At 42.8% G+C, this 12,901-nt stretch overlaps 1 long non-coding RNA gene across 1 annotated transcript; it reads right to left on the reverse strand.

Moving 5' to 3' along the window:
• Positions 1 to 3,135: 3,135 nt before the first annotated feature.
• LOC138168531 (uncharacterized) lies at positions 3,136 to 10,617 on the reverse strand. Its single transcript, XR_011170124.1, has 3 exons — positions 10,344 to 10,617; positions 4,643 to 4,804; positions 3,136 to 4,157 (listed from the first exon to the last, which is right to left on the reverse strand). It is a non-coding gene; the product is annotated as an uncharacterized lncRNA (long non-coding RNA).
• Between the last annotated feature and the right edge of the window lie 2,284 nt (positions 10,618 to 12,901).

Below are 12,901 nucleotides of genomic sequence, written 5' to 3' on the forward strand. Positions count from 1 at the left end.
ATGATAAATGACCAGATGGAGTAGTTTGAACTTGAGCTGGGAGCCAGACTCTTAAGAAGGAAGACTCTTGATGTGGCTCCCTTGACTGAGGAGATTTCCTCAACCAATCAGATGATTGGCCTAATCCTGACTAACCCTCAGTCTCTCAGCTCTCAGACATTCAATTAACCTTAGTGATGGATATAACCTTACTCCCCCCTTCCCAATTCAACCTTCTCCAACACAGATCACATTGACGTCCTTTATTTTAATAAAACCTCCATTAATCAGATTGCTTGAGTATTAGGGAATTCTGGGTAGTAGAGAAGTCTGGGTAATGGAAGTTTTTTGGTTAAATAAAATCAATAAACATTTATTAAACACCTACTATGTGCCAGACACTATACTAAGGTTAAGGAGGGCTAGCTGGGCCATCTCCAGTCATCCTGATTTATATCTTCCCACTGAACCCAGATGGCACCAGAGGAGAAAGTGAGGCTGGTGACTTTGCACTGCCTTCCCTCACTTAAATCCGATTCACTTGCAAATCATGGCATCACCTCATTCATATCAGGATCCTCTTCCAGAACAAAGGACAAACAACAAAGGAGGGCTAACCTTAAAATTCTTGTATCGGCTCTTGTTGTATCGACCCTTATTATTCCAAAGCATTCTAAAATGTCTTCTGGCATAAATCACCAGGTAGTGTTGATAGTCACATTCTGGGGATTCTCAGGTTCACCCTGGCAGCCCAAATGCAATCCCTACCCCACAACATTACTTTTTTCACTGGCTTCAAGATCCAAAGGCAACTCCATGAACTATTGGGGGGGAGAAGGTTCCCTTCCCTGAACAGGAGCTCATAACCTCCTAGGAAAGCCTGCTCTGGGATGGCAGGTAAGAGGAGAGGACCTTCTGTTTGTTCTTCTTCCCTTTGGTACCAGGTCTTGTGAGATCTCAAAAGGCAGCTGGCACCTTCCTTTTTTCAGGGGCCCAAGCAGTGGGGTAGGAGCCACCAGAGCACTTGTGACTGCAAAAGCAGCACAGGCAAAAAGACCAATGGAAGACAAATCACTCCTTTTGGATGCAAGCTCAATTTCAGCTTAAAACAAAGCTACAGAAGTTGAAAGCAAGGCTAGGTAACAAAAAATAAATATGTTTCTGCGGCCTTTAGTTTCTTTGCCAAAGCCTCATAATTATTGGCAATAGTTTTTAGGTTCCTCCGGGAAGTGTCATGTGTGCCCACATGTTTTTGTTGTTCAGTCATTTCCAACGATTTGTGACCCCATTTAAGTCTACTACTGGAGTGGTTTGCCAGTTCCTTCTCCAGCTCACTTGACAGATGAGGAAATTGAGGCAAACAGGGTTAAGTGACCTACCCAGGATCACACAACTAGTAAATGTCTGGGGCTAGATTTGAGCTCAGAAGATGAGTCAGTCTTCCTGCCTCTAGACCCAAAACTATCCCCTGTACCACCTAACTAGCAGTCCCATGTGCCTACATGAATCACCAGAAATCTATAGTTGTCATCCACTTTGATAAGTCTTGGGGGATTTTCTCTTACATCTTGAATACATATGCCCTGGGAAAACAGAAGAGCTCTGAATTGTTACCAGAATAGCTGCCTCAGTACCTCTGAGCAGGGAATCACCAACCATTACTACTCTTTTTCTTCCTTGGACCCTTACTGGATGATCTACCACCTGAAATCTGGGACTTCATGATCATTCTACTATCTCCACTAAGTCAAGATTTTTTTTTCCCTCCCTCCTCTTCAGGAAGAGTCTCAAATCTGTTTTTAAGCTCTTAGTGTACATTTCCTTTCTTTTCTGTGTAACATTCTTCCACTCTCCAATATCCGAACAAGGGTCAAGTCTCCCTTCTCTACCTCAGATTCTCTTTTTTCCCCATCAAAGCCTCAATTGTTTCCTTTAGGAATATGTCATTAGCCCAGACAACTTGGACTGTGGAGAGGCATTATTCTAGCCTCAATCAATCAATAATTATTTATTGTTGTTGTTTAGTCATCTTTTTTCAGTCACATGCAACTCTTTGTGACTCCTTTTAGGGTTTTTCTTGGCAAAGGTACTGGAGTAGTTTGCCATTTCCTTCTCCAGCTCATTTTTCAGAGAAAACTGAGGCAAACAGGATTAAGTGACTTAAAAAGGTCAGACATCTAGTAAGTATCTAAGGCTGGATTTGAACTCAGGAAGAGAAATCTTTCTGATTTCAGGCCTGGTACTCTATTCGCTGCACCACCTAGCTGCCCAATTATGACACTATGTGTCAGGAACTAGGCTTACAAAAAGAGGTGAAAGACATCTCCTGCCCTTACAATTACAACAAGCAAACAAATATATCCAAAGTAAGCTATCTACAGGATAAACAGGAAATCATTAAAAGAGAGAAAGTGCTGGAATTATGAGGGGTTAGGGAAGTTTTACTGTAGAAGGTGAGAGATGAGGCTACCCTTGGAACACAGAGACCAGTCACTCAACTGTGGCAGAAAAATAAATATTGTACATTTGATGGAAGTGATTGCATAATTTTCCCTCCTCTCCATAATGGATGAGATTTTGAACCTTATATTTTTGAACTAGTTGTGGGTGCTTATACCACCCCCTAATCACTTGGCTAAAATTTTTACAGCAAATTATCAGCTCTTAAAAATTCAACCATTTTCCTTAGTCTCAGCTACACCAAAGCCACACCCATCTCCCCATGAAGCTCAGACCAAACCCCCGTCTGTTTCATGCTTATCCCACCCAACCAATCTGCTTTATTCATTTGCTTTGCCTTCTCCTTGGCCTTTCATTTACTTCTTCTCACTTGTCTTGCCCTTGCTTCCCATCTCCCTTCTCCTATACTTTCTTAAGTCTTCGGTTTCTACTCCCTAATTCTCTTTAGCCCTCCTTAATTCTTATATATCCTCCTTAATTCTTCCAGAAATACATAGGTTGTATCCTACTGAGCGAGCCCAAATTACTGACAAAATTTTGCCTCCTCTTGTACTTGATATATTTCTGTCAGAGCTAGTCATGTGACCTTAGTATCCAAAGGCCATGGCTGAATCTTCCTTTGACAACTGTGAATCCTACAGTTCTGCTAATCACCTATTTGACTTTGGGCAAGTTTTTTTTTATTATTAGTTTATTTATTTTTAGTTTTCAATGTTTACTTCCACAAGTGTTAAATTTTCTCCCCCTTCCCTTTCCTTCCCCTCCGCAAGAGGGCAGGCAATCCAATATAGGCTCTATACATACATTCCTATCAAATATTTTCACATTAGTCATGTAGTATAGAAAAATTAGAGCAAATGGGAGAAACCATGAGAAATAAAAACATAAAACAAAACAAAAAAAAAAATAATCTGCTTCAATCTGCATTCAGTCTCCATAGTTCTTTCTCTGGATGTGAATGAATGGGTATTTTCCATCATGAATCTTTTAGAATTGTTTTAGGTCCTTGCATTGCTGAGAAGAGCTAAGCCTATCAAAATCAGCCATTGTAGACTGTGGCTATTACTGTGTACAATGTTCTCCTGGTTCTGCTCACTTCACTTAGCATCAATTCATATAAGTCTTTCCAGGTTTTTCTGAAGTCTGCCTGTCCATCTTTTCTTATAGCACAATAGTATTTCATTACATTCATAAAGCATAATTTGTTTAGCCATTCCCCAATTGATGGGCATCCCCTCAATTTCTAATTCTTTGCCACCACAAAAAGAGTTGCTATAAATATTTTTGTACATGTGGGTCCTTTTCTCATTTTTATGATCTCTTTGGGATACAGCCCTAAGTTTTTATTTTTGGTTTCTTTGTTTGTTTTTTAACCACACTGGATCTCTATTCTGGACTTGGAGTTGGGAAGACCTATCTTTGAATCTTGACTCAGACACTTTAGCTTTGTGATTCCAGGAAACTCACTTAACAGCTCTGTGCCTCACTTTTCTCATCTGTAAAATGGGGATGATACTAGTATCTATCTCACAGGGTTGTGAAGATTAAGTAAAATCACATATGTAACTAACTATATAAATGGTAGCCAATATAATTATTATAAAATGAAAATGGTTGAATTCGATGGCCTCTAAAGTCCTGTCAATGTTTCTGAGACCCTGTGATGCCAGAGATATCAGTCAGCAAATAGTTCGGGAGCATCTGCTAAGGGTTCAGCACTGTGGAAGAAAATATAGAGAAATATAAGACACAGTCACTGCCCTTGAAGAGATTACAATCTATTTGAAGACACAAGCTAAGTGGAGCCATGATGAATTAGGGGCTGTAGGAATTCAGAGGAGGGAGTGATCATTGTGGATTGGAGTGGTGGGTTGGAAAGGGGAAGGTCAGTAGAGGGAGGGAGATTTAAACTGTTCCAGTGTATCATAGGATTGAGAACTGAAAGGCACTCAGAAATCGTCTAGAGTACTCCCCTCAATTTCAAGCCCAGAGGAAAAAAGTGACTTGCCCAAGGTCACTCAGGTAGTTGCTGAGACTCCAAGTTTAGTGCCCCACACTACACTATAATGCCCTGGAGGATAGGTATTGATCACACAAGTGAAGAAGAGATGGGAAAGGCAGTCAGTTGAAGGAAACATCATTAGCAAAGACAGGCAGCAAGAGCAGAATGTGAAGCTCCATTAAAGCATCGGTTAGCCTTTACCTATTTGGTTCATTATGATTTCATCATGGGCAGCTGGATGGCAAAATGGATAGAGGGCAGGGCCTGGAGTCAGGAGACCTGAGTTCAAATTTGGCCTCAGATACTTAATAGCTGTGTGACCCTGTTCTGGTCACTTCACTCTGTTGGCCTCAATTTCCTCATCTGTGAAATGAGAAGAAAATGGTAAACCATTCCAGTATCTTTGCCAAGAAAACCCCAAATGGGAGTCACAAAGAGTTGTAAATGACTGAATAACAACAGTTATGAATCTATCACTTCTGTCACTTTTATTTTTTCATGTTACCTGTGCTTCAATGAAAAAAAGAGCACTGGATTTGTAGTCAGACGACCTAGATTCAAATCCTGGCCATGATCTTTGAGAAATTACTTCTCTAACTGTGTTCCTCATTTTTCTCAGCAATCAAATTGGGGGATGGACTAAATCACCTAGGAAATCTTTTCCACCTCTAGAACTCTGAGAGTTCTTTCCCTAAATACATCAATGTTTACTAGATTAATTTCCTGTTGTTTTATGGATCTTTTCCTTAATCTTAAGTGAGCCTCAGTTTCTCCATTTGTAAAATGGGGTTAAATAACTGCCAAAACGCCCAAGAACAAGTAAAAGCATGGATGGATCAGAGCTCCCAAGAACTTTGTAATCTCTGTAGGTATCCATGTACCGTGGAGGGTAAATTATCCCTTGATCAGCACTGGTAGGAGACATTGGTGTGACCCATGGAAAAGCTTGAAAAATATATCCCATGTGTGTTATTGCTTGCTAGAGGCTGTAAGTCTTCACTGTAACAGGTGATTTGACTGGTCACAAACAAAATAATTCACATATCATGATGGGTGATACTTTCTGGAATTCAAAATATTTGCATTTATAAAAAGTCATATTTTTTTCAAAGTTCCTCACTATGCTATCTGCCTCCTCCCTCTGGGGGCATATTTAATTTGGTCTATCCCTGGGTCCAGCTCTGTCCTTGATAAATGTTGGGGGGGTGGGGCAGTGTTGTTTTGTTTTAATGAAGATGCTGCTGATATACTCTAGGTGGAGGAGAGGAGGTCCATTTCAAGTCTCCTTTCTGGAAAGCTAAGAGTCACACTGACAAGGAGATAGAATGTTAGAGCAAAGCAGGTGTCCTTAGAGAGAGACACTTAACTCTAGGACCTGGTTTTTCCAGGAGCTGTCCCTGGAATTTGGATGTGATCCCATAAATGGATCAAGCCTTGAGGGAGGGTGTCAATCTCCACCCCTTCTAAGGTTCTCTGACCAAGCAGGCTTCAGTCATTATCATTAATCCTGAAGCTCTGTGTGGTCTGGGAAGAAGAATGGGAAAATCTGTCTGCACATCTGGATCTGTTTGTGTTTATGTCTGGATCGTTGCCCTGTAAGAAATGTTTATGTCCCTATCTCCTTTCCGGGTTTCAAAGGCCATGATTATCATTCGGTCTCCTGTCCACACAGGGATAGTGGATGGTACCTGGGGCTGAGCTCCAAGTGGCCAGACTTCAAGGTCTTGTCCTGACTTGCTACCAAGAAAAATTTTTCCCTCTTTCCTCTTTCCCTGGACTCCAGGTTTTCATCTATGACACCATGAGATGATCAGGCCTGCTTCTTCCCAGGACATGGTAATGAATCATCCTTCCCATAACCACATGAGAAACAACAGCTCACATCTCTACCGAATCCCCAGCCAGGGCCTCCAAAACCAGCCGGGTGCATCCCAAACAGGGAAGACCACTGGGTGGTTATGTTAGAGGCTCACATTGGTGCATTCTACGCTTGGGAAAGAACAAACCATCTCCAGTAAAATGTGCTTTCTTCTCCAGCCTTGAAAGTAATCACTGACCTGGCCTCCACAGCCCCTAAAGCAAAGTGGACCAAAGGATTGCAAGTCAAGTTATCTTCCCTCTTTAAGGTTTGGACAGGCACCAAATAAATTTTTAAAAATGCCGGCTGAGTTTCCTATTTGAGCTGAATCACAATCATTTTCACCTCACACGTTTAAAAAAAAAAAAAGGCTGTTAGTACAGTGCCTGGAACATTGGAGGTGCTATGTAAATGCTTATTCCCTGATTTCTATATGCAAAATATGGCATAGTGGAAAGAGAATTCGATTTAAGCTCACAGGCCTTAAAGCTTACTCCCTATTCTTTGACCTACATGACCTCCCAGAACTCAGAATCTTCATCTCTAAAAATGGTGGAGAGGGGCTAGCGAAACAAGGGTGGAATCAGAGATGATATTAAAGGTCCCCACCAGAAATCCTATGATCCTGAAGGGACATAAGTTGAAAATCAGGTGGGAAGAGTTCTCAGTTTGAAACAATGTGACAACTAGGTCCTAATTAGTGGGAATAATGAATTCTGTGAAGTGGTTGCAATATTCGAATTTGCACTGCATACTTTCATTGGGCTGGAACCAATTACCATGCTTTAAATAATGTATACTGGAAAAAGCATGGAACCACTTTTCTGGGCCTCACCTTCCTCATCTGTCAAAGAGGGAAAATTGTACCGCCTGTCTGTCTCATGGGGTTTCCATGGGTATATGAGAAAGTACTTTGCAAAATTAATATATAAGAGGTTCTGTTCTCTTAACCTAAAATAATATGGAACAGGGGTATTATCTAATTGATTGAGGTGGGGGCAGGGGGCAGTGTACATTTTCCAACTGAATGGGATCTTGGAGGTTGGACAATGGTTTCCCCAGTCATCCAAGGGAACTGGTTCTTTTGTAAGACTCAAGCCCACTGGAGTCACTTCCCTCCCCTGCTTAATGAGTCTGCCAGGGGCAGAGAAATGGGTGAGGCGGGTGTGGCCCAGGTGTTGTGGGGCAATCAGAAAGGGGCCTCCCGACATCCATTGAGCAAGACGCCCCTTCTGAAGAGTTTCTTTCCCTACCCCCTTAAACACACCCCTTGTCCCCTGCCCTCCCAACCCTCCCCACCCTGACAGATGGATCTAAGTTTATGCCACTAAATCATTCTCCAGCCCAACAACATGGGGCCCCACTGATGAGCAGTAATTTCAGAACATGCCTTAACGAAAGCAATTAATGGCTGACGAACACCAGCAAGGGACTGTGGGGTAAGGCTCCTCTGGGAACATTCCTTAACACAAGTCCTATCTGAGCATGACAGCTCTTTGGAGGTATCCATTTAGATTGAGGGGCAGTGTGGGATAGCAGCTAGCATACTGAGCTTAGAATTAGGAGGGCTTTGGGTCAGACTCTACCTTTGACATTTTCTGTGTGACAATGAGATCTGAAACTCTCTGAGGCTTAAAGTAAGGATAAAAAGGGCCTGAAGTACCTGCCTCATAAAGGTGTTGTGAGGTACAAATGAAGTAACGTAGCACCATTGGACAGATCTTAAAGTGCTCCATAAATTGTAGTTACTATTTCAGAGGTCTGCTGGTTTAGCCAAGTTGGCACAGGACTCTAGAGGGGCTTGGCCCTCCAGCTGGGCACGTGACTTGCCCTTCATCAGCTCATGAGCTTCCTGCTTCCCAGCCATCCCTGAACCTCCTCTGCCCTATGTCCCTTCACCTCTTACCTAATCGCTAGGAATTTGTGACACTTTTCATCACTTTATAGTAATTTCACTAGAGTGATTGTGATGAACTTAGAAGGCACATGAGAGATCAATTTGTCCAACTTTTTACTCATTAGGATATGGGGATCAGAGAAATTTAATGATTTGTCCAAGATTGAAGAAACAACTTTCTTTTCCACAAACCAGAAGAGAAAAGGATTTTGGCAGCTGCCCACATCAGCAACCTTTGCTCCTTTTCTTGTCGATTTCTGATCAGAAAGGAGCAATTTTCCCTTCAGCAGAGTCTCTTTGTTAGATATTTGATAGCTGAGTTTTTAAAAATTGATTCATTACCTGCGTCTAGTATTTTTCCTTATTGCATATTTTATACAGTAATTTTATGTATATGTTTTTCATTGTATATCTTAAATATTATTTTCCTTTTAAAAGCAATCTCATTGAGAGTGGCTAGGTAGTGCAGTGAATAGAGCACTGGCTCTGGAGTCAGGAGCACCTGAATTCAAATCCAGCCTCAGATACTTCACACTTACTAGCCGTGTGACCTTGGGCAAGTCACTTAACCCCAATTGCCCTGCCCTCCCCCCTCCAAAAAGCAAAAAAAAAAAAGCAATCTCATTTTAAGGGTCGGTTAGCTGATAGCAAGCATTTATTAAGTGCTTACAGGTAGGCACTGTGCTAGATGCTGTAAATATAAATACCAGGAAAAAGAAAGGCAGTCCCTGCCCCCTGGAACATTGGGAAGACAACACATAAAAGGGAGATGAAAAGTGTTGGAGGAGGGAGTTACACTTCATGATGGAGAAGTCCAAGGTGCAGCCTAGTAAGAAGTGATAGCTGGCCTGAGTGCCCTAGTTAAATACAGGTAGGTCCTAGGAGGACCCATCCAGTCAAATGAAGGGGCCTTGGGGTGGGTGAGAGTATTGCCAAGGTTCAGGGATGAAGTGCTTCTTGTAGCATGATGGAGAAGTCTATTGTGTGGCCTGCTTTCTTTCCCTCCTAATTCATGCCGCTAACAGGCATCACCAGAGGTACAGTTTATATTCAGTCTGATTGGGTATACAGGGAAATCTATATCTGTGGAGCCAGAGGGCACAAAATAGAGTGTATCTCTCTTGCTTGGGCCTCTTTGAGGCAGTTGCTTAAATTTGAGACTTAAAGATCATAGGAAGAAAGGGGAAGGGAAGGGTCACAGGCAGAGGGTGGGAGCCAGGAACTAGAGGGCTGAGGTCAGGCTGGGCAAAACCTGCCCAGACCAAAAAGGGGGCCCCTGCAGCCAGTGACCTAGATAGAATTGGGGGCCAGGAAAGTCACAGTGTATGCATCATTACAAGGCAACAGGCTACAACATGATACTATAGGACTGGCCAGACCTGGGTAATGCTTTACTGAACTACAAGTTCAACACAGGTCAACAGTGGACACAGCTGCTAGAAGAGCAAACACAATTCTAGGCTACAAAGAGAGACATCACGTTCAGAACGAGGTCATCGAATTCTAAGTTAGCTCCATGCCTCGGGTGGATACAGCAGCCAGACCTGCCATCAGGATAAAACCAAGTTCAGATCTGTGATCCAGGGCAAATCACTTAACTGAGTCTGCCTCAGTTTCCTCAACTGTAAAATGAGGATGTAAATGAGGACAATAATAGTGCCTACCTCCCAGGGTTGTTGTGAGGACTTAAATGAGAATATTGGTAAAGTGCTTAACATAGTGCCTGACATGTAATAGGCACTATATAAATATTATCTATTATTATCATTCTGCATCTGGAGCTTGATATTCATTTCTAGGTGATACATTTGACAGATTGGAGAGCATTAAGATGCAGGTGACCAGGATGGCAAGAGGGCAAGAGACCATGCCACCCAAAGGGATTAGGGATATTTACTTATCAGGAAGAAGAAAAGATCTGAGAAGGATAGCAGCTGTCTTCAAGTATTTGAAGGGCCATTTAAAGGACAGAAGGTCAACTGTTCTACATGGTCCCAGAGGACAAAGCTAGGAGCAGCTTAAATCTTCAGAGAGCCAGGTTTAGCCTAAATAACTCCATAACAGAGCCATCAAAAGTAAAATTGGCTGCCTCTGGAAGTAATGAGTTCCCCCTCCCTGGAGAATGGTGAGCCTTAATGTTCACTTACCAGGCATGACAGAGAGGATTCCTATTCAAACATGGATGGGCCCAGAAGGCCTCTGCAGGAGGCAGGTGCTTTCCAGTGCTGAGATTCTGGGGTTCCAAGATCCAAACCAAGACTAGAATCTAGAGTCCAGGGAGATCGACAAGAGGCTGGGCCACGGAGGGTGGGTAAATCAGAGGAGTCTGAGTATCACAGAATAAAGGCAGCCAGGAACTGGCTTGGCCTCAGAGTTTTTATTGAATGTCTATGGTAGTAGCAACCAATCCCTGTTTGACTAACCTTGACTGAGCAGGTAATTGGGAACACTTGGCCAAGATGGAGGGACTGAGGCAAGCAGCAGCTTCTAGCAGGCACACCCTGACATCTCCATGGGAGGTAAACTGTTAGCCTCCACCAAGCTTATTCAGCTGGTCAAGGAGACAGGGCCTTAATATGAGCATGACTGTTTCCCCTTGTAAGGTGCCCATTCCTCTTTGAAGTAACAAAAAGAGGAGCAGAAATAGAAGAGGGACAACCTACCCCACACTCACAAAGGGGTCAGGAAAATTGTCACCCAAGCAGACAGATGGGACAGATGTCACTGTTTGTAAAACAGGGCATCTGAGATCCTCCCAGCCCAGGGTCCTTATCATTAGCACTAAACCACTCTGTCTTGTTTGAAGGGGAAGGGGTGGGGGGATTCCAGGCCCACCCCACTCCTGTTGGAATGCTGACCTGGTACTTAACATTCCTCAGGACAGAGTTTCAGCTCTTCTTCATTGTTCTCATCTAGCCCCTGGCCCAGGGAGACCACCCAGCAGACCCATTAGCAGAGGGGCCAGGTACATCTTCCCTCCTCCAGGTGGTTTTTAATCTATTCCCACAAAATAAGAGGTTTTATGCCTTTGGTTTCCTCCCTTCCTCTCTCTCTCTCTCTCTCTCTCTCTCTCTCTCTCTCTCTCTCTCTCTCTCTCTCTCTCTCTCTCTCTCTCTCTCTCTCTCTCTCTCCACCCCTTCTTTAGGCTGGGAAACTAGAAATAAACTCAGCTGACATGTGTCTGATGGGCAGCTCTAAGCTAGTCCTTCCTTCTTTATTCCTCTAGTTCTGGTGTAATAATAATTAAGAAGAATGTGCTTTGAGGTTTCCAAAGTGCTTTATATGTATTATCTTATTCTATCTTCCCAACCCTGTGAGGTCAGTGCCATTCCTATCCCCATTTCACAGATGTGTTCTCCATCTTCATGTGTGGGCTCTAGGACACCACAGACTTGACCCTGGACCAACCCAGGCACCTGTGAACACCTCCTCCTTCACCCCTACTCACCACAGAGATTACCCAAAGGAAGACAAACTCTGGCCTGTACATGTATTCCACCTTTCTCCTGCCCTCACTCTAATTACACATTCTCTTCACCCCCATGTTTAAGCCAGTCTGAGCAATGATAAACTAACACCCCTCCCCATCCCACTATCTAGTTCTTTTACATATTAGGAAATGAAGGTAATAGAAAAACAATTTCACCCCCTAAATAAGTCACTTTTTGGAAAGCTAAAAGTGTTCATTACAATTCTGTCCCATACGTGTATCCCTAGTGCCTCCCTAGCATGTGCCTAGAACACAGTAGGTGCTAAGTAAATTATTGATTGATTGGAGTATTCTAGCAAAAGTGTCATTGACAGCCTCACCCAATTCAGCTATACTCCATAGCCTTGGCTCTAGGGGAGCATTCCAGCATGATGCCACCCAAGGGGGTACTTATGCCTTCTTCAGTCTTCATGCCCCACAGCAGACTCCACTCTCCCTACTGAGCTACTTCTCATTTTCTAGATGAGGAAAAGTGAAACTCAGAAAATGAAGCAAATTGCTAATTAATAGCAGAGCTAAAACCAGAACTCGGGTTTCATAGTTCCTCTCCCACCCCACCCCAAGTTTATAACCTTCCTTCCTGAGAGATGGTTATTTTGTGTAAGAAATTCAATTGAGTAGGTCTATGTCAAGTGAGATCTGACCCACTTCTTTTGTAGAAATGAAAGTAATGAGAAAAATCAAAGAAAGTACATTATCACAACTAAGGTGATACTCCCAGAGTGAAGGCCACCTCTCGATGAATTAGAATGCACTCCCTGTAACCCACTTGAAAGAGAAAGAACCAAATTACAAGAAAACAAGCTGATATCGGGAGCTACATTTTTCATCATTTCCAGACTGAGACCTGGGATGTCTAACAAAGACATACCCAAAGTATAGAGAAGAACCCAGAAGGTGTTGTCAATGATACAGCTGTCAATGATACAATGGCATCATCGCACAGTCATCGTTACCTAGTCCCTTGACTAAGACCTCAGGCATTTTGCAGCACAGCCTAACGATTAAGATGTTTTCAATGGCATGTACAACACAAGGAAACACAAACATGTGAGGAAAATCGCCAAATTCCCTAAAACTGCTCTTCGCTTGACATTTAGTTTCTTGTCCTCTCCTAATACATTCAACTCTAAAGTCTAGTATAAGACCTAGTTTTGGGAACATCACCCCAGAGTCTTGAACTGTCCTTACTTTTATACACTTTTATATACTTTT

The sequence above is a fragment of the Petaurus breviceps genome, unplaced genomic scaffold (assembly GCF_028583685.1).
Source record: "Petaurus breviceps papuanus isolate PSGF00001 unplaced genomic scaffold, PetGlider_PUasm1.0 37, whole genome shotgun sequence".
Lineage (NCBI taxonomy): Eukaryota > Metazoa > Chordata > Mammalia > Diprotodontia > Petauridae > Petaurus > Petaurus breviceps.